This window comes from Coregonus clupeaformis, chromosome 25 (genome assembly GCF_020615455.1).
Source record: "Coregonus clupeaformis isolate EN_2021a chromosome 25, ASM2061545v1, whole genome shotgun sequence".
NCBI classification, from domain to species: Eukaryota; Metazoa; Chordata; class Actinopteri; order Salmoniformes; family Salmonidae; genus Coregonus; species Coregonus clupeaformis.
The window spans coordinates 15,385,162-15,406,136 of NC_059216.1; positions in this window are offsets into that span (position 1 = coordinate 15,385,162).

The following is a 20,975-nucleotide window of genomic DNA, read 5'->3' on the forward strand; positions in this document are numbered from 1 at the left end:
GCCTAGAGTGTGCAAAGCTGTCATCAAGGCAAAGGGTGGCTATTTGAAGAATTTCAAATATCAAATATATTTTGATTTGTTTAACAATTTTTTGGTTACGACATGATTCTGTGTTATTTCATAGTTTTGATGTCTTCACTATAATTCTACAATGTAGAAAATAGTAAAAATAAAGAAAAACCCTTGAATGAGTAGGTGTTCTAAAACTTTTGACCGGTACTGTATATTACTGGGGGGTTACAATGCAAATAGTCCTGGTAGCCATTTGATTAGCTGTTCAGGAGCCTCATGGCTTGGGTGTAGAAGCTGTTAAGAAGCCTTTTGGACCTAGACTTGGCGCTCCGGTACCGTTTGCCTTGCGGTAGCAGAGAGAACAGTCTATGACTAGGGTGGCTGGAGTCTTTGACAATTTTTAGGGCCTTCCTCTGACACCGCGTGGTAGAGAGGTCCTGGATGGCAGGAAGCTTGGCCCCAGTGATGTACTGGGCCGTACACACTACCGTCTGTAGTGCCTTGCGGTCGGAGGCTGAGCAGTTGCCATACCAGGCAGTGATGCAACCAGTCAGGATGCTCTCGATGGTGCAGCTGTAGAGCTCTTTGAGGATCTGCGGACCCATGCCAAATCTTTTCAGGCTCCTTAGGGGAAAAAGGTGTTGTCATGCCCTCTTCACGACTGTCTTCGTGTTTTTGGACCATGATAGTTTTTTGGTGATGTGGACACCAAGGAACTTGAAGCTCTCAACCTGCTCCACTACAGCCCCGTCGATGAGAATGGGGGCATGGTCAGTCCTCCTTTTCCTGTAGTCCACAATCATCTCCTTATTTAATTACCTTAGATGAATGTAATGACTGATATGTGGTTATTTATCCACTGACTTTGAGTCACTCTGGTTCAGAGTGTGTTCTTAATGACAAACATGTCAATTTAAATATCTCTCACAACATACATCTTTCCTGAGGAAACCCTGAAGTTGTATGGAGGTTCTCTTTTAGAACGTAATGTGACCATAATGTGACCATAATGTGACCACAATGTGACCACAATGTAACCATAATGGGACCATAATGTAATTGCATTTACGTGTGGATAAAAGGTTTGTCCATGTTCAGTCTCTGTGGAATTGCAGATTGGATGCTTGTGCAGAGCCCTATGGGACCTGGTCTAAAGTAGTGTACTATATAGGGAATAGGGTGCCATTTGGGATGTAGTCAACATCTGTGGGGGATAATTGCTTAGGGGCTACATGGAGAGACATCTGTTTCTGCTCTCCTTCCCCTCTGCTCATACTGCACACCACAGAATATCTGGTGATAATAGCACCCTATAGTACAGTGCTACTCACCCATTTCCTGAAAGAAGTATCCATTCTTGGACATCCCTGAGGAAGGAGCCTCTGTGAAGGCAAGAGATATCGCTAGTCAGACAGGTACAAACAGGACGAGACAGACTGGTAGAGACAGACGTCCTCTGATAGTGGTCCTCTGATAGTGGTCCTCTGATAGTGGTCCTCTGATAGTGGTCCTCTGATAGTGGTCCTCTGATAGTGGTCCTCTGTAAATCAGCTGGTAGAGCACGGCACTTGTAACGCCAAGGTAGTGGGTTCGATCCCCGGGACCACCCATACACAAAAAATAAATGTATGCACGCATGACTGTAAGTCGCTTTGGATAAAAGTGTCTGCTAAATGGCATGTTATTATATTAGATAGACTGGTATAGATGGTGTAGTAGTAACCCTTACCAGATAGACAGGTATAGATGGGGTAGTAGTAACCCTAACCAGATAGACAGGTATAGATGGTGTAGTAGTAACCCTAACCAGATAGACAGGTATAGATGGTGTAGTAGTAACCCTAACCAGATAGACAGGTATAGATGGTGTAGTGGTAACCCTAACCAGATAGACAGGTATAGATGGTGTAGTAGTAACCCTAACCAGATAGACAGGTATAGATGGTGTAGTAGTAACCCTAACCAGATAGACAGGTATAGATGGTGTAGTAGTAACCCTAACCAGATAGACAGGTATAGATGGTGTAGTAGTAACCCTAACCAGATAGACAGGTATAGATGGTGTAGCTAGTAGTAACCCTAACCAGATAGACAGGTATATATGGTGTAGTAGTAACCCTAACCAGATAGACAGGTATAGATGGTGTAGTAGTAACCCTAACCAGATAGACAGGTATAGATGGTGTAGTAGTAACCCTAACCAGATAGACAGGTATAGATGGTGTAGTAGTAACCCTAACCAGATAGACAGGTATAGATGGTGTAGTAGTAACCCTAACCAGATAGACAGGTATAGATGGTGTAGCTAGTAGTAACCCTAACCAGATAGACAGGTATAGATGGTGTAGTAGTAACCCTAACCAGATAGACAGGTATAGATGGTGTAGTAGTAACCCTAACCAGATAGACAGGTATAGATGGTGTAGTAGTAACCCTAACCAGATAGACAGGTATAGATGGTGTAGTAGTAACCCTAACCAGATAGACAGGTATAGATGGTGTAGTAGTAACCCTAACCAGATAGACAGGTATAGATGGTGTAGTAGTAACCCTAACCAGATAGACAGGTATAGATGGTGTAGTAGTAACCCTAACCAGATAGACAGGTATAGATGGTGTAGTAGTAACCCTAACCAGATAGACAGGTATAGATGGTGTAGTAGTAACCCTAACCAGATAGACAGGTATAGATGGTGTAGCTAGTAGTAACCCTAACCAGATAGACAGGTATAGATGGTGTAGTAGTAACCCTAACCAGATAGACAGGTATAGATGGTGTAGTGGTAACCCTAACCAGATAGACAGGTATAGATGGTGTAGTAGTAACCCTAACCAGATAGACAGGTATAGATGGTGTAGTAGTAACCCTAACCAGATAGACAGGTATAGATGGTGTAGTAGTAACCCTAACCAGATAGACAGGTATAGATGGTGTAGTAGTAACCCTAACCAGATAGACAGGTATAGATGGTGTAGTAGTAACCCTAACCAGATAGACAGGTATAGATGGTGTAGTAGTAACCCTAACCAGATAGACAGGTATAGATGGTGTAGTAGTAACCCTAACCAGATAGACAGGTATAGATGGTGTAGTAGTAACCCTAACCAGATAGACAGGTATAGATGGTGTAGTAGTAACCCTAACCAGATAGACAGGTATAGATGGTGTAGTAGTAACCCTAACCAGATAGACAGGTATAGATGGTGTAGTAGTAACCCTAACCAGATAGACAGGTATAGATGGTGTAGCTAGTAGTAACCCTAACCAGATAGACAGGTATAGATGGGGTAGTAGTAACCCTAACCAGATAGACAGGTATAGATGGGGTAGTAGTAACCCTAACCAGATAGACAGGTATAGATGGTGTAGTAGTAACCCTAACCAGATAGACAGGTATAGATGGTGTAGTAGTAACCCTAACCAGATAGACAGGTATAGATGGTGTAGTAGTAACCCTAACCAGATAGACAGGTATAGATGGTGTAGCTAGTAGTAACCCTAACCAGATAGACAGGTATAGATGGTGTAGCTAGTAGTAACCCTAACCAGATAGACAGGTATAGATGGTGTAGCTAGTAGTAACCCCTAACCAGATAGACAGGTATAGATGGTGTAGCTAGTAACCCTAACCAGATAGACAGGTATAGATGGTGTAGTAGTAACCCTAACCAGATAGACAGGTATAGATGGTGTAGTAGTAACCCTAACCAGATAGACAGGTATAGATGGTGTAGTAGTAACCCTAACCAGATAGACAGGTATAGATGGTGTAGTAGTAACCCTAACCAGATAGACAGGTATAGATGGTGTAGTAGTAACCCTAACCAGATAGACAGGTATAGATGGTGTAGTAGTAACCCTAACCAGATAGACAGGTATAGATGGTGTAGTAGTAACCCTAACCAGATAGACAGGTATAGATGGTGTAGCTAGTAGTAACCCTAACCAGATAGACAGGTATAGATGGTGTAGCTAGTAGTAACCCTAACCAGATAGACAGGTATAGATGGTGTAGCTAGTAGTAACCCTAACCAGATAGACAGGTATAGATGGTGTAGCTAGTAGTAACCCTAACCAGATAGACAGGTATAGATGGTGTAGCTAGTAGTAACCCTAACCAGATAGACAGGTATAGATGGTGTAGTAGTAACCCTAACCAGATAGACAGGTATATATGGTGTAGTAGTAACCCTAACCAGATATCAATCAATCAATCAATTTTATTTTATATAGCCCTTCTTACATCAGCTAATATCTCGAAGTGCTGTACAGAAACCCAGCCTAAAACCCCAAACAGCTAGTAATGCAGGTGTAGAAGCACGGTGGCTAGGAAAAACTCCCTAGAAAGGCAAAACCTAGGAAGAAACCTAGAGAGGAACCAGGCTATGAGGGGTGGCCAGTCCTCTTCTGGCTGTGCCGGGTGGAGATTATAACAGAACCATGCCAAGATGTTCAAAAATGTTCATAAGTGACAAGCATGGTCAAATAATAATCAGGAATAAATCTCAGTTGGCTTTTCATAGCCCGATCATTAGAGTTTAAAACAGCAGGTCTGGGACAGGTAGGGGTTCCATAACCGCAGGCAGAACAGTTTAAACTGGAATAGCAGCAAGGCCAGGCGGACTGGGGACAGCAAGGAGTCACCACGGCCGGTAGTCCCGACGTATGGTCCTAGGGCTCAGGTCTCTCAGTTGGCTTTTTCATAGCCGATCATTTAGAGTTGAAAACAGCAGGTCTGGGACAGGTAGGGGTTTCGTGAGCCGCAGGCAGAACAGTTGAAACTGGAATAGCAGCAAGGCCAGGCGGACTGGGGACAGCAAGGTGTCATCATGCCCGGTAGTCCTGACGTATGGTCCTAGGGCTCAGGTTCTCAGAGAGAAAGAGAGAACGAGAGAATTAGAGAGAGCATACTTAAATTCACACAGGACACTGGATAAGACAGGAGAAGTACTCCAGGTATAACCAACTAACCCCAGCCCCCCGACACATAAACTACTGCAGCATAAATACTGGAGGCTGAGACAGGAGCGGTCCGGAGACACTGTGGCCCCATCCGAAGAAACCCCGGACAGGGCCAAACAGGAAGGATATAACCCCACCCACTCCGCCAAAGCACAGCCCCCGCACCACTAGAGGGATATCCCCAACCACCAACTTACAATCCTGAGACAAGGCCGAGTATAGCCCACAGAGGTCTCCACCACAGCACAAACCAAGGGGGGAGGGCGCCAACCCAGACAGGAAGATCACGTCAGTAACTCAACCCACTCAAGTGACGCACCCCCCAGGGACGGCATGAAAGAGCACCAGCAGGCCAGTGACTCAGCCCCTGCAACAGGGTTAGAGGCAGAGAACCCCAGTGGAGAGGGGAACCGGCCCGGCAGAGACAGCAAGGGCTGTTCGTTGCTCCAGCCTTTCCGTTCACCTTCACACTCCTGGGCCAGACTACACTCAATCATATGACCTACTGAAGAGATAAGTCTTCAGTAAAGACTTAAAGGTTGAGACCGAGTCTGCGTCTCTCACATGGGTAGGCAGACTGTTCCATAAAAATGGAGATCTATAGAGAAAGCCCTGCCTCCCGCTGTTTGCTTAGAAATTCTAGGGACAATTAGGAGGCCTGCGTCTTGTGACCGTAGCGTACGTATTGGTATGTACGGCAGGACCAACTCGGAAAGATAGGTAGGAGCAAGCCCATGTAACGCTTTATAGGTTAACAGTAAAACCTTGAAATCAGCCCTTGCCTTAACAGGAAGCCAGTGTAGGGAAGCTAGCACTGGAGTAATATGATCAAATTTCTTGGTTCTAGTCAGGATTCTAGCAGCCGTATTTAGCACTAACTGAAGTTTATTTAGTGCTTTATCCGGGTAGCCGGAAAATAGAGCATTGCAGTAGTCTAACCTAGAAGTAACAAATGCATGGATTAATTTTTCTGCATCATTTTTGGACAGAAAATTTCTGATTTTTGCAATGTTACGTAGATGGAAAAAAGCTGTCCTTGAAACAGTCTTGATATGTTCGTCAAAAGAGAGATCAGGGTCAAGAGTAACGCCTAGGTCCTTCACAGTTTTATTTGAGACGACTTTACAACCATCAAGATGAATTGTCAGATTTAACAGAAGATCTCTTTGTTTCTTGGGACCTAGAACAAGCATCTCTGTTTTGTCCGAGTTTAAAAGTAAAAAGTTTTCAGCCATCCACTTCCTTATGTCTGAAACACAGGCTTCTAGCGAGGGCAATTTTGGGGCTTCACCATGCTTCATTGAAATGTACAGCTGTGTGTCATCTGCATAGCAGTGAAAGTTAACATTATGTTTTCGAATAACATCCCCAAGAGGTAAAATATATAGTGAAAACAATAGTGGTCCTAAAACGGAACCTTGAGGAACACCGAAATGTACAGTTGATTTGTCGGAGGACAGACCATTCACAGAGACAAACTGATATCTTTCCGACAGGTAGGATCTAAACCAGGCCAGAACTTGTCCGTGTAGACCAATTTGGGTTTCCAGTCTCTCCAAAAGAATGTGGTGATCGATGGTGTCAAAGGCAGCACTAAGGTCTAGTAGCACGAGGACAGATGCAGAGCCTCGGTCTGACGCCATTAAAAGGTCATTTACCACCTTCACAAGTGCAGTCTCAGTGCTATGATGGGGTCTAAAACCAGACTGAAGCATTTCGTATACATTGTTTGTCTTCAGAAAGGCAGTGAGTTGCTGCGCAACAGCTTTTTCTAAAATTTTTGAGAGGAATGGAAGATTCGATATAGGCCGATAGTTTTTTATATTTTCCGGGTCAAGGTTTGGCTTTTTCAAGAGAGGCTTTATCACTGCCACTTTTAGTGAGTTTGGTACACATCCGGTGGATAGAGAGCTGTTTATTATGTTCAACATAGGAGGGCCAAGCACAGGGAAGCAGCTCCTTCAGCAGTTTAGTAGGAATAGGATCCAGTATGCAGCTTGAAGGTTTAGAGGCCATGATTATTTTCATCATTGTGTCAAGAGATATAGTACTAAAACACTTAAGTGTCTCTCCCGATCCCAGGCCCTCGCAGAGCTGTGCAGATCCAGGACAGCTAAGCCCTGGAGGAATACGCAGATTCAAAGAGGAGTCCGTAATTTGCTTTCTAATGGTCATGATCTTTTCCTCAAAGAAGTTCATGAATTTATCACTGCTGAAGTGAAAACCATCCTCTCTTGGGGAATGCTGCTTTTAGTTAGCTTTGCAACAGTATCAAAAAGAAATTTTGGATTGTTCTTATTTTCCTCGATTAATTTGGAAAAGTAGGATGATCGAGCAGCAGTGAGGGCTCTTCGGTACTGCACGGTACTGTCTTTCCAAGCTAGTCGGAAGACTTCCAGTTTGGTGTGGCGCCATTTCCGTTCCAATTTCCTGGAAGCTTGCTTCAAAGCTCGGGTATTTTCTGTATACCAGGGAGCTAGTTTCTTATGACAAATGTCTTTCGTTTTTAGGGGTGCAACTGCATCTAGGGTATTGCGCAGGGTTAAATTGAGTTCCTCAGTTAAGTGGTTAACTGATTTTTGTCCTCTGACGTCCTTGGGTAGGCAGAAGGAGTCTGGAAGGGCATCAATGAATTTTTGTGTTGTCTGAGAATTTATAGCACGACTTTTGATGCTCCTTGGTTGGGGTCTGAGCAGATTATTTGTTGCGATTGCAAACGTAATAAAATGGTGGTCCGATAGTCCAGGATTTTGTGGAAAAACATTAAGATCTACAACATTTATTCCATGGGACAAAACTAGGTCCAGAGTATGACTGTGGCAGTGAGTAGGTCCAGAGACATGTTGGACAAAACCCACTGAGTCGATAATGGCTCCGAAAGACTTTTGGAGTGGGTCTGTGGACTTCTCCATGTGAATATTAAAATCACCAAAAATTAGAATATGATCTGCTATGACTACAAGGTCTGATAGGAATTCAGGAAACTCAGAGAGGAACGCTGTATATGGCCCAGGAGGCCTGTAAACAGTAGCTATAAAAAGTGATTGAGTAGGCTGCATAGATTTCATGACTAGAAGCTCAAAAGATGAAAACGCCATTTTTTTTTGTAAATTGAAATTTGCTATCGTAAATGTTAGCAACACCTCCGCCTTTTGCGGGATGCACGGGGAATATGGTCACTAGTGTAACCAGGAGGGGAGGCCTCATTTAACACAGCAAATTCATCAGGCTTAAGCCATGTTTCAGTCAGGCCAATCACATCAAGATTATGATCAGTGATTAGTTCATTGACTATGACTGCCTTTGAAGTGAGGGATCTAACATTAAGTAACCCTATTTTGAGATGTGAGGTATCACGATCTCTTTCAATAATGGCAGGAATGGAGGAGGTCTTTATCCTAATAAGATTGCTAGGGTGAACACCACCATGTTTAGTTTTGCCCAACCTAGGTCGAGGCACAGACACAGTCTCAATGGGTATGGCTGAGCTGACTACACTGACTATGCTATTGGCAGACTCCACTAAGCTGGCAGGTTGGCTAACAGCCTGCTGCCTGGCCTGCACCCTATTTCACTGTGGGGCTAGAGGAGTTAGAGCCCTATCTATGTTGGTAGATAAGAGGAGAGCACCCCTCCGGCTAGGATGGAGTCCGTCACTCCTCAGCAGGTCAGGCTTGGTCCTGTTTGTGGGTGAGTCCCAGAAAGAGGGCCAATTATCCACAAATGTTATCTTTTGGGAGGGGCAGAAAACAGTTTTCAACCAGCGATTGAGTGCTGAGACTCTGCTGTAGAGCTCATCACTTCCCCTAACTGGGAGGGGCCAGAGACAATTACTCGATGCCGACACATCTTTCTAGCTGATTTACACGCTGAAGCTATGTTGCACTTGGTGACCTCTGACTGTTTCATCCTAACATCGTTGGTGCCCGGCGTGGATAACAATATCTCTATACTCTCTACACTCGCCAGTTTTAGCTTTAGCCAGCACCATCTTTAGATTAGCCTTAACGTCGGTAGCCCTGCCCCCTGGTAAACAGTGTATGATCGCTGGGTGATTCGTTTTAAGTCTAATACTGCGGGTAATGGAGTCAGCCAATGACTAGGGTTTTCAATTTGTCAGAGCTAATGGTGGAGCCTTCGGAGTCTCAGACCCCGTAACGGGAGGAGTAGAGACTAGAGAAGACTCAGACTCAGAACTCCGACTCGCTACATAATGGGGAAAACCGGTTGAAGGTTTCTGTCGGCTGAATGAGCGACACCGGTTGAGCATTCCAACAGTATTTCCCTCCAGAAGCCATGAGAAAGTTGTCCGGCTGCGGGGACTGTGCGGGGGGATTTATACTAACGTTACTGTCTGTACTTACTGGTGGCACAGACGCTGTTTCTTCCTTTCCTACACTGATATTACCCTTGCCTAACGATTGCGTCTGAAGCTGGGCTTGTAGCACAGCTATTCTCGCCCGTAAGAGCGAGAATTCTCCTGTATATTATGAGTACAGCGACTGCAATTAGAAGACATCATGTTAATGTTACTACTTAGCTTCGGCTGTTGAAGATGTTGATGAACCATGTCCAGATAAAGCGTCCGGAGTGAAAAAGTTGAATAAGGGAAAAAAGTTGCGATGGAAAAAAGGAAAATAACGTAAAGTTGGCAGCTAGAACGCACAGGAAAATGACTCTTCTGTCTCGGGATAAACGTCCGGGGTGAAAAAGTTTAACGAAAAAAGATGAGTGAGGACAAAACTAAAAAGTTGGTAAATTTGTTGAACACAGAGATTGATTAAACGTTTATTAAAAGTAAAACGTGAATAGTTTGGCAGGTAGCCAAGTAGCAACAAACAGCAGAGCAGCACGGAGACAATGCGGAAGCGAGACGGAAGTCACGTGATAGACAGGTATAGATGGTGTAGTAGTAACCCTAACCAGATAGACAGGTATAGATGGTGTAGTAGTAACCCTAACCAGATAGACAGGTATAGATGGTGTAGTAGTAACCCTAACCAGATAGACAGGTATAGATGGTGTAGTAGTAACCCTAACCAGATAGACAGGTATAGATGGTGTAGTAGTAACCCTAACCAGATAGACAGGTATAGATGGTGTAGTAGTAACCCTAACCAGATAGACAGGTATAGATGGTGTAGTAGTAACCCTAACCAGATAGACAGGTATAGATGGTGTAGTAGTAACCCTAACCAGATAGACAGGTATAGATGGTGTAGTAGTAACCCTAACCAGATAGACAGGTATAGATGGTGTAGTAGTAACCCTAACCAGATAGACAGGTATAGATGGTGTAGTAGTAACCCTAACCAGATAGACAGGTATAGATGGTGTAGCTAGTAGTAACCCTAACCAGATAGACAGGTATAGATGGTGTAGTAGTAACCCTAACCAGATAGACAGGTATAGATGGTGTAGTAGTAACCCTAACCAGATAGACAGGTATAGATGGTGTAGCTAGTAGTAACCCTAACCAGATAGACAGGTATAGATGGTGTAGTACTAACTCTAACCAGATAGACAGGTATAGATGGTGTAGTAGTAACCCTAACCAGATAGACAGGTATAGATGGTGTAGTAGTAACCCTAACCAGATAGACAGGTATAGATGGTGTAATAGTAACCCTAACCAGATAGACAGGTATAGATGGTGTAGTAGTAACCCTAACCAGATAGACAGGTGTAGATGGTGTAGTAGTAACCCTAACCAGATAGACAGGTATAGATGGTGTAGTAGTAACCCTAACCAGATAGACAGGTATAGATGGTGTAGTAGTAACCCTAACCAGATAGACAGGTATAGATTGTGTAGTAGTAACCCAACCAGATAGACAGGTATAGATGGTGTAGTAGTAACCTAACCAGATAGACAGGTATAGATGGTGTAGTAGAAACCCTAACCAGATAGACAGGTATAGATGGTGTAGTAGTAACCAGATAGACAGGTATAGATGGTGTAGTAGTAACCCTAACCAGATAGACAGGTATAGATGGTGTAGTAGTAACCCTAACCAGATAGACAGGTATAGATGGTGTAGTAGTAACCCTAACCAGATAGACAGGTATAGATGGTGTAGTAGTAACCCTAACCAGATAGACAGGTATAGATGGTGTAGTAGTAACCCCTAACCAGATAGACAGGTATAGATGGTGTAGTAGTAACCCTAACCAGATAGACAGGTATAGATGGTGTAGTAGTAACCCTAACCAGATAGACAGGTATAGATGGTGTAGTAGTAACCCTAACCAGATAGACAGGTATAGATGGTGTAGTAGTAGTAACCCTAACCAGATAGACAGGTATAGATGGTGTAGTAGTAACCCTAACCAGATAGACAGGTATAGATAGTGTAGCTAGTAGTAACCCTAACCAGATAGACAGGTATAGATGGTGTAGTAGTAACCCTAACCAGATAGACAGGTATAGATGGTGTAGTAGTGGTAACCCTAACCAGATAGACAGGTATAGATGGTGTAGTAGTAACCCTAACCAGATAGACAGGTATAGATGGTGTAGTAGTAACCCTAACCAGATAGACAGGTATAGATGGTGTAGTAGTAACCCTAACCAGATAGACAGGTATAGATGGTGTAGTAGTAACCCTAACCAGATAGACAGGTATAGATGGTGTAGTAGTAACCTAACCAGATAGACAGGTATAGATGGTGTAGTAGTAACCCCTAACCAGATAGACAGGTATATATGGTGTAGTAGTAACCCTAACCAGATAGACAGGTATAGATGGTGTAGTAGTAACCCTAACCAGATAGACAGGTATAGATGGTGTAGTAGTAACCCTAACCAGATAGACAGGTATAGATGGTGTAGTAGTAACCCTAACCAGATAGACAGGTATAGATGGTGTAGTAGTAACCCTAACCAGATAGACAGGTATAGATGGTGTAGTAGTAACCCTAACCAGATAGACAGGTATAGATGGTGTAGCTAGTAGTAACCCTAACCAGATAGACAGGTATAGATGGTGTAGCTAGTAGTAACCCTAACCAGATAGACAGGTATAGATGGGGTAGTAGTAACCCTAACCAGATAGACAGGTATAGATGGGGTAGTAGTAACCCTAACCAGATAGACAGGTATAGATGGTGTAGTAGTAACCCTAACCAGATAGACAGGTATAGATGGTGTAGTAGTAACCCTAACCAGATAGACAGGTATAGATGGTGTAGTAGTAACCCTAACCAGATAGACAGGTATAGATGGTGTAGTAGTAACCCTAACCAGATAGACAGGTATAGATGGTGTAGTAGTAACCCTAACCAGATAGACAGGTATAGATGGTGTAGTAGTAACCCTAACCAGATAGACAGGTATAGATGGTGTAGTAGTAACCCTAACCAGATAGACAGGTATAGATGGTGTAGTAGTAACCCTAACCAGATAGACAGGTATAGATGGTGTAGTAGTAACCCTAACCAGATAGACAGGTATAGATGGTGTAGCTAGTAGTAACCCTAACCAGATAGACAGGTATAGATGGTGAGCTAGTAGTAACCCTAACCAGATAGACAGGTATAGATGGTGTAGTAGTAACCCTAACCAGATAGACAGGTATAGATGGTGTAGTGGTAACCCTAACCAGATAGACAGGTATAGATGGTGTAGTAGTAACCCTAACCAGATAGACAGGTATAGATGGTGTAGTAGTAACCCTAACCAGATAGACAGGTATAGATGGTGTAGTAGTAACCCTAACCAGATAGACAGGTATAGATGGTGTAGTAGTAACCCTAACCAGATAGACAGGTATAGATGGTGTAGTAGTAACCCTAACCAGATAGACAGGTATAGATGGTGTAGTAGTAACCCTAACCAGATAGACAGGTATAGATGGTGTAGTAGTAACCCTAACCAGATAGACAGGTATAGATGGTGTAGTAGTAACCCCTAACCAGATAGACAGGTATAGATGGTGTAGTAGTAACCCTAACCAGATAGACAGGTATAGATGGTGTAGTAGTAACCCTAACCAGATAGACAGGTATAGATGGTGTAGTAGTAACCCTAACCAGATAGACAGGTATAGATGGTGTAGTAGTAACCCTAACCAGATAGACAGGTATAGATGGTGTAGTAGTAACCCTAACCAGATAGACAGGTATAGATGGTGTAGTAGTAACCCTAACCAGATAGACAGGTATAGATGGTGTAGTAGTAACCCTAACCAGATAGACAGGTATAGATGGTGTAGTAGTAACCCTAACCAGATAGACAGGTATAGATGGTGTAGTAGTAACCCTAACCAGATAGACAGGTATAGATGGTGTAGTAGTAACCCTAACCAGATAGACAGGTATAGATGGTGTAGCTAGTAACCCTAACCAGATAGACAGGTATAGATGGTGTAGTAGTAACCCTAACCAGATAGACAGGTATAGATGGTGTAGTAGTAACCCTAACCAGATAGACAGGTATAGATGGTGTAGTAGTAACCCTAACCAGATAGACAGGTATAGATGGTGTAGTAGTAACCCCTAACCAGATAGACAGGTATAGATGGTGTAGTAGTAACCCTAACCAGATAGACAGGTATAGATGGTGTAGTAGTAACCCTAACCAGATAGACAGGTATAGATGGTGTAGTAGTAACCCTAACCAGATAGACAGGTATAGATGGTGTAGTAGTAACCCTAACCAGATAGACAGGTATAGATGGTGTAGTAGTAACCCTAACCAGATAGACAGGTATAGATGGTGTAGTAGTAACCCTAACCAGATAGACAGGTATAGATGGTGTAGTAGTAACCCTAACCAGATAGACAGGTATAGATGGTGTAGTAGTAACCCTAACCAGATAGACAGGTATAGATGGTGTAGTAGTAACCCTAACCAGATAGACAGGTATAGATGGTGTAGTAGTAACCCTAACCAGATAGACAGGTATAGATGGTGTAGTAGTAACCCTAACCAGATAGACAGGTATAGATGGTGTAGTAGTAACCCTAACCAGATAGACAGGTATAGATGGTGTAGTAGTAACCCTAACCAGATAGACAGGTATAGATGGTGTAGTAGTAACCCTAACCAGATAGACAGGTATAGATGGTGTAGTAGTAACCCTAACCAGATAGACAGGTATAGATGGTGTAAGTAGTAACCCTAACCAGATAGACAGGTATAGATGGTGTAGTAGTAACCCTAACCAGATAGACAGGTATAGATGGTGTAGTAGTAACCCTAACCAGATAGACAGGTATAGATGGTGTAGTAGTAACCCTAACCAGATAGACAGGTATAGATGGTGTAGTAGTAACCCTAACCAGATAGACAGGTATAGATGGTGTAGTAGTAACCCTAACCAGATAGACAGGTATAGATGGTGTAGTAGTAACCCTAACCAGATAGACAGGTATAGATGGTGTAGTAGTAACCCTAACCAGATAGACAGGTATAGATGGTGTAGTAGTAACCCTAACCAGATAGACAGGTATAGATGGTGTAGTAGTAACCCTAACCAGATAGACAGGTATAGATGGTGTAGTAGTAACCCTAACCAGATAGACAGGTATAGATGGTGTAGTAGTAACCCTAACCAGATAGACAGGTATAGATGGTGTAGTAGTAACCCTAACCAGATAGACAGGTATAGATGGTGTAGTAGTAACCCTAACCAGATAGACAGGTATAGATGGTGTAGTAGTAACCCTAACCAGATAGACAGGTATAGATGGTGTAGTAGTAACCCTAACCAGATAGACAGGTATAGATGGTGTAGTAGTAACCCTAACCAGATAGACAGGTATAGATGGTGTAGTAGTAACCCTAACCAGATAGACAGGTATAGATGGTGTAGTAGTAACCCCTAACCAGATAGACAGGTATAGATGGTGTAGTAGTAACCCTAACCAGATAGACAGGTATAGATGGTGTAGCTAGTAGTAACCCTAACCAGATAGACAGGTATAGATGGTGTAGCTAGTAGTAACCCTAACCAGATAGACAGGTATAGATGGTGGCTAGTAGTAACCCTAACCAGATAGACAGGTATAGATGGTGTAGTAGTAACCCTAACCAGATAGACAGGTATAGATGGTGTAGTAGTAACCCTAACCAGATAGACAGGTATAGATGGTGTAGTAGTAACCCTAACCAGATACAGGTATAGATGGTGTAGTAGTAACCCTAACCAGATAGACAGGTATAGATGGTGTAGTAGAACTAACCAGATAGACAGGTATAGATGGTGTAGTAGTAACCTAACCAGATAGACAGGTATAGATGGTGTAGTAGTAACCCTAACCAGATAGACAGGTATAGATGGTGTAGTAGTAACCCTAACCAGATAGACAGGTATAGATGGTGTAGTAGTAACCCTAACCAGATAGACAGGTATAGATGGTGTAGTAGTAACCCTAACCAGATAGACAGGTATAGATGGTGTAGTAGTAACCCTAACCAGATAGACAGGTATAGATGGTGTAGTAGTAACCCTAACCAGATAGACAGGTATAGATGGTGTAGTAGTAACCCTAACCAGATAGACAGGTATAGATGGTGTAGTAGTAACCCTAACCAGATAGACAGGTATAGATGGTGTAGTAGTAACCCTAACCAGATAGACAGGTATAGATGGTGTAGCTAAGTAGTAACCCTAACCAGATAGACAGGTATAGATGGTGTAGCTAGTAGTAACCCTAACCAGATAGACAGGTATAGATGGTGCTAGTAGTAACCCTAACCAGATAGACAGGTATAGATGGTGTAGTAGTAACCCTAACCAGATAGACAGGTATAGATGGTGTAGTAGTAACCCTAACCAGATAGACAGGTATAGATGGTGTAGTAGTAACCCTAACCAGATAGACAGGTATAGATGGTGTAGTAGTAACCCTAACCAGATAGACAGGTATAGATGGTGTAGTAGTAACCCTAACCAGATAGACAGGTGTAGATGGTGTAGTAGTAACCCTAACCAGATAGACAGGTATAGATGGTGTAGTAGTAACCCTAACCAGATAGACAGGTATAGATGGTGTAGTAGTAACCCTAACCAGATAGACAGGTATAGATGGTGTAGTAGTAACCCCTAACCAGATAGACAGGTATAGATGGTGTAGTAGTAACCCTAACCAGATAGACAGGTATAGATGGTGTAGTAGTAACCCTAACCAGATAGACAGGTATAGATGGTGTAGTAGTAACCCTAACCAGATAGACAGGTATAGATGGTGTAGTAGAAACCCTAACCAGATAGACAGGTATAGATGGTGTAGTAGTAACCAGATAGACAGGTATAGATGGTGTAGTAGTAACCCTAACCAGATAGACAGGTATAGATGGTGTAGTAGTAACCCTAACCAGATAGACAGGTATAGATGGTGTAGTAGTAACCCTAACCAGATAGACAGGTATAGATGGTGTAGTAGTAACCCTAACCAGATAGACAGGTATAGATGGTGTAGTAGTAACCCTAACCAGATAGACAGGTATAGATGGTGTAGTAGTAACCCTAACCAGATAGACAGGTATAGATGGTGTAGTAGTAACCAGATAGACAGGTATAGATGGTGTAGTAGTAACCCTAACCAGATAGACAGGTATAGATGGTGTAGTAGTAACCCTAACCAGATAGACAGGTATAGATGGTGTAGTAGTAACCCCTAACCAGATAGACAGGTATAGATGGTGTAGTAGTAACCCTAACCAGATAGACAGGTATAGATGGTGTAGTAGTAACCCTAACCAGATAGACAGGTATAGATGGTGTAGTAGTAACCCTAACCAGATAGACAGGTATAGATGGTGTAGTAGTAACCCTAACCAGATAGACAGGTATAGATGGTGTAGTAGTAACCCTAACCAGATAGACAGGTATAGATGGTGTAGTAGTAACCCTAACCAGATAGACAGGTATAGATGGTGTAGTAGTAACCCTAACCAGATAGACAGGTATAGATGGTGTAGTAGTAACCCTAACCAGATAGACAGGTATAGATGGTGTAGTAGTAACCCTAACCAGATAGACAGGTATAGATGGTGTAGTAGTAACCCTAACCAGATAGACAGGTATAGATGGTGTAGCTAGTAGTAACCCTAACCAGATAGACAGGTATAGATGGTGTAGTACTAACTCTAACCAGATAGACAGGTATAGATGGTGTAGTAGTAACCCTAACCAGATAGAAAGGTATAGATGGTGTAGTAGTAACCCTAACCAGATAGACAGGTATAGATGGTGTAGTAGTAACCCTAACCAGATAGACAGGTATAGATGGTGTAATAGTAACCCTAACCAGATAGACAGGTATAGATGGGGTAGTAGTAACCCTAACCAGATAGACAGTGTGATGTCACGAGAGGCTGTGTCCTGGAGGGACGTTACATCCCCCTGAGATGGCTGCAAACCCAGACAGCTATGGCTCCATCTGCTGGTATGGTCGGGAACTCCAACCCTCTATGGCCAATCTTCCCACGCAGCTGAAACCAATCAGGAGCTGATGAACTGAAGGTTTGTTGAAGTGAAGAGACACAGTCTCCAACCTGGGCTCTCTGGAGGACAAGAGTGCTGCACGTCCACTTCCATGAGGAATATAAGGATTTGGAGATACTTACCTTTGGGAAATACTCACCTTTGGATATATGCACCTGTGGAAATACGTGAGAGACATTTGGAAGGACTTTTTGCTGGGTTGGCCACTAGCTGCAACGTGGACTACAGCACTACTTGAGCAATCCCGCTGAAAGCTGTGTAGCCTCTCGTGACGTCACAGATGGTGGAGAATACAGGCACGCTCAAGCGTTAATAGTGCATGTCAGAGGAGGATACCGAAGGTTTGATCACCCAGTTTTCCAAGCTGGCCGTAGGCTCCCCGCCGACTGAAATGGAGGACATATTGAAAGCCCTTGTTGCTGGCCAGCAAGCCCAGATGCAAGCAAACGTGGCTCTCTTGGAGGAGCAAAGAAAGCCAACCTTCTGAAGGCAGAGGAATTGCAGTTGCAGAGACAGAGGTGGTCCAAAATACCCGCCCAATAAAGGCAAGTGACTTTATATCTAAGATGGGAGCTACCGATGACATTGAGGCATACCTGCATGCATTTGAGGCCACGGCCACTAGGGAAGCCTGGCCCAAGCAACAGTGGGTTGGTCTGTTAGCCCCCTTTCTAACCGGGGAAGCGCTGAATGCTGTCCGGGACCTGGGCCCTGACCAGGTTACTGACTATGATGCCCTGAAGTCTGAGATCCTCAGCAGATATGGACTCACAAAGTTTGGTATGGCCCAGCGCTTTCACAGTTGGACCTTCCAACCAGACCAACCTCCTCGGGCGCAGATGCATGAACTTGTCCGAATCGCAAGGAAATGGCTGGATCCGCAGAGGAATACAGCAGCGGCGGTGGTGGAGGCCGTTGTGGTGGATCGTTACTCACGCGCCCCTGCCTTATGAGGCAAAACGGTTCATCAGTCAACAGGCCTTGACCACGGCTGATCTGACCCGTGGAAGCTGTGGAAAAGTACCAGGCCACAGCGGAGATGCTGAATGCTTCCCGGAAAGACCCCAGGAGTGCGGCCCCACCACAAATGGGGAAAACCCGTCCCAAAGGACCCCAAGGTCTCGAACCCCGCCGCGTCAGGACTTATCCCGGCTCCAGGGGGAGCCAGAAACCAGGCGGGTCCAAGAAGAGTACACCAGGATGGGGAACCTCGACAGTGTTACCGGTGTGGGGAGATGGGACATATCTCCTGGCAGTGTGGGAAACCAGCCGATGAACCTATGCCCACTGCGGAGTCCTCCAGCTCAGCACCCACACATCGTTTTGCCTCGCTCTTGGGAGTCGAGATGGCGGCCCAGATCGACCCCCACCTGCCCGGTAACTGTGAATCACCATGATGTGGAGGCCTTACTGGATTCTGGTAGCCGGGCCACCCTGGTGCGTAAGGATTTGGTGGGCCCAACGTGTCTGACCCCGGGAAAGTCCTCCCAGTTTCCTGTGTCCATGGGGACACCAGAGAATACCCCATTACTGAACTTACAATGACCAGCACACGGGGAACCATACACACGACGGCGGGGGTGGTTGATTCCCTCCCGTCCCTGTCCCTAATTGGACGAGACTGCCCAGCCTTTTACCCACTCTGGAGAGAGTCTCAGGAGAGGATAACCCGAGTACCTCGGAAACGGAGAGGCAAGACTCATCCTGGGAAGGCTCCGGTGCAATCCTCCGAGTTACTCACTCCCGCCCGGGCTCTGATAGGGATGGCAGGTGCCCAGACCGACACCGAGACTGGTCCGGATACGGGAGAAGAGAACGCAGCCCAGGAAAGTGCTCCGTTCTCCAGTGAAGAAGACGTCCCAGGCACCCAAGAGCTTCCCCCTCTCACAGGCCAGTATGGTACGGCTCAATTACAAGATCCTACTCTTGCAAATGCCTTAAGAAATGTGCAGGTATTAGAAGGTGTAGTGTTAGGTGATAAGACAACCCCTACTTACCCCCATTTCGCAGTAAACCGGGGGTTAGTATATCAGATAGTCAAGAAAAATGAGGAAGTGCATGAACAGCTCCTCGTACACAGCCCTATCGGGCCACAGTACTCAACCTAGCCCACACACACCCGCTAGGGGCCCACTTGGGGTAGAGAAGACTAAGGAAAGAATCATGCAACGTTTCTTTTGGCCAGGAGTACACAAAGAGATAGAGAACTACCGCCGTAGTTGCCCTGAGTGTCAGCAGGTTGCGCCAAAGCCCACATATAGAAACCCGCTCATTCCCTTGCCCATTATCGAAACTCCTTTTGAGAGGATTGGATTAGACATAGTCGGGCCCTTACCGAAAAGTGCCAGGGGACATCAATACATTCTGGTCATTCTGGACTATGCGTCCCGGTACCCGGAGGCCATTCCGCTGAGGAAGGCTACATCCAGACAAATCGCCAAGGAGCTGTTCCGTCTCTCAACTAGTCTGGGAATCCCAAAAGAGATATTGACGGACCAAGGGACTCCATTCATGTCCAGGGTGATGAAAGAACTCTGTGCTTTACTGAAAATCAAACAGCTGAGAACCTCGGTCTACCACCCCCAGACAGATGGCCTAGTCGAACGTTTTAACAAAACACTAAAATCCATGCTGCGGAAAGCGGTAGGGGAAGATGGGCGCAACTGGGATCAGCTGTTACCATACATATTATTTGCGGTGAGAGAGGTACCTCAGTCTTCTACTGGTTTTTCACCCTTTGAGCTCTTGCTTTCCTACAGACCCAGAGGACTGCTCGACATCGCCAAGGAGGCCTGGGAGGAGCAGCCATGCCAACAGCGGACACTGATCGACCATGTAGGGGCTATGAGGGAGAGAATGAAGGCCATCTATCCCATGATGCGGGAACACCTGGAGGCCAGTCAGCGGCAACAGCAAGCCTCCTACAACAGATCTGCTCAACCCAGGGAGTTTAAGCCGGGGGACAGAGTGCTGGTCCTGGTGCCAACCGTTGAGTGCAAATTCCTGGCAACCTGGCAAGGACCATATGAGGTCATTGAACGCATGGGAGAAGTAAACTACAAGGTGAGGCAACCAGATAAAAGGAAAACTGAGCAGATTTATCATGTTAACCTTTTAAAGAAGTGGCACGCCAGAGAGGCGCTGTTCAGCTCTCTACCCCCCACAGAGACCCAGGAACCGGCGCGAGAAGAGGTTCAGCTGGGTCCAAATCTGTCCCCACATCAACGACAGATGGCCCTGGAACTCGTGGAGCAGAACCAGGATGTCTTCTCCTCCCTTCCCGGTCACACAGAGGTGGTCCAACATGAGATCCGCACCATGCCTGGCCGAACGGTAAACCAGCGGCCGTACCGCGTGCCAGAGGCTCGTAAAGTGGTTATACAGAAGGAGGTAAGGAAGATGCGGGAGTTGGGAGTAATCGAAGAGTCCCACAGCGCCTGGGCAAGTCCCATCGTACTAGTTCCCAAGCCAGACGGTTCAGTACGATTTTGTAATGACTATCGAAAGTTGAATGAAGTGTCTGAATTTGATGCATACCCAATGCCTCG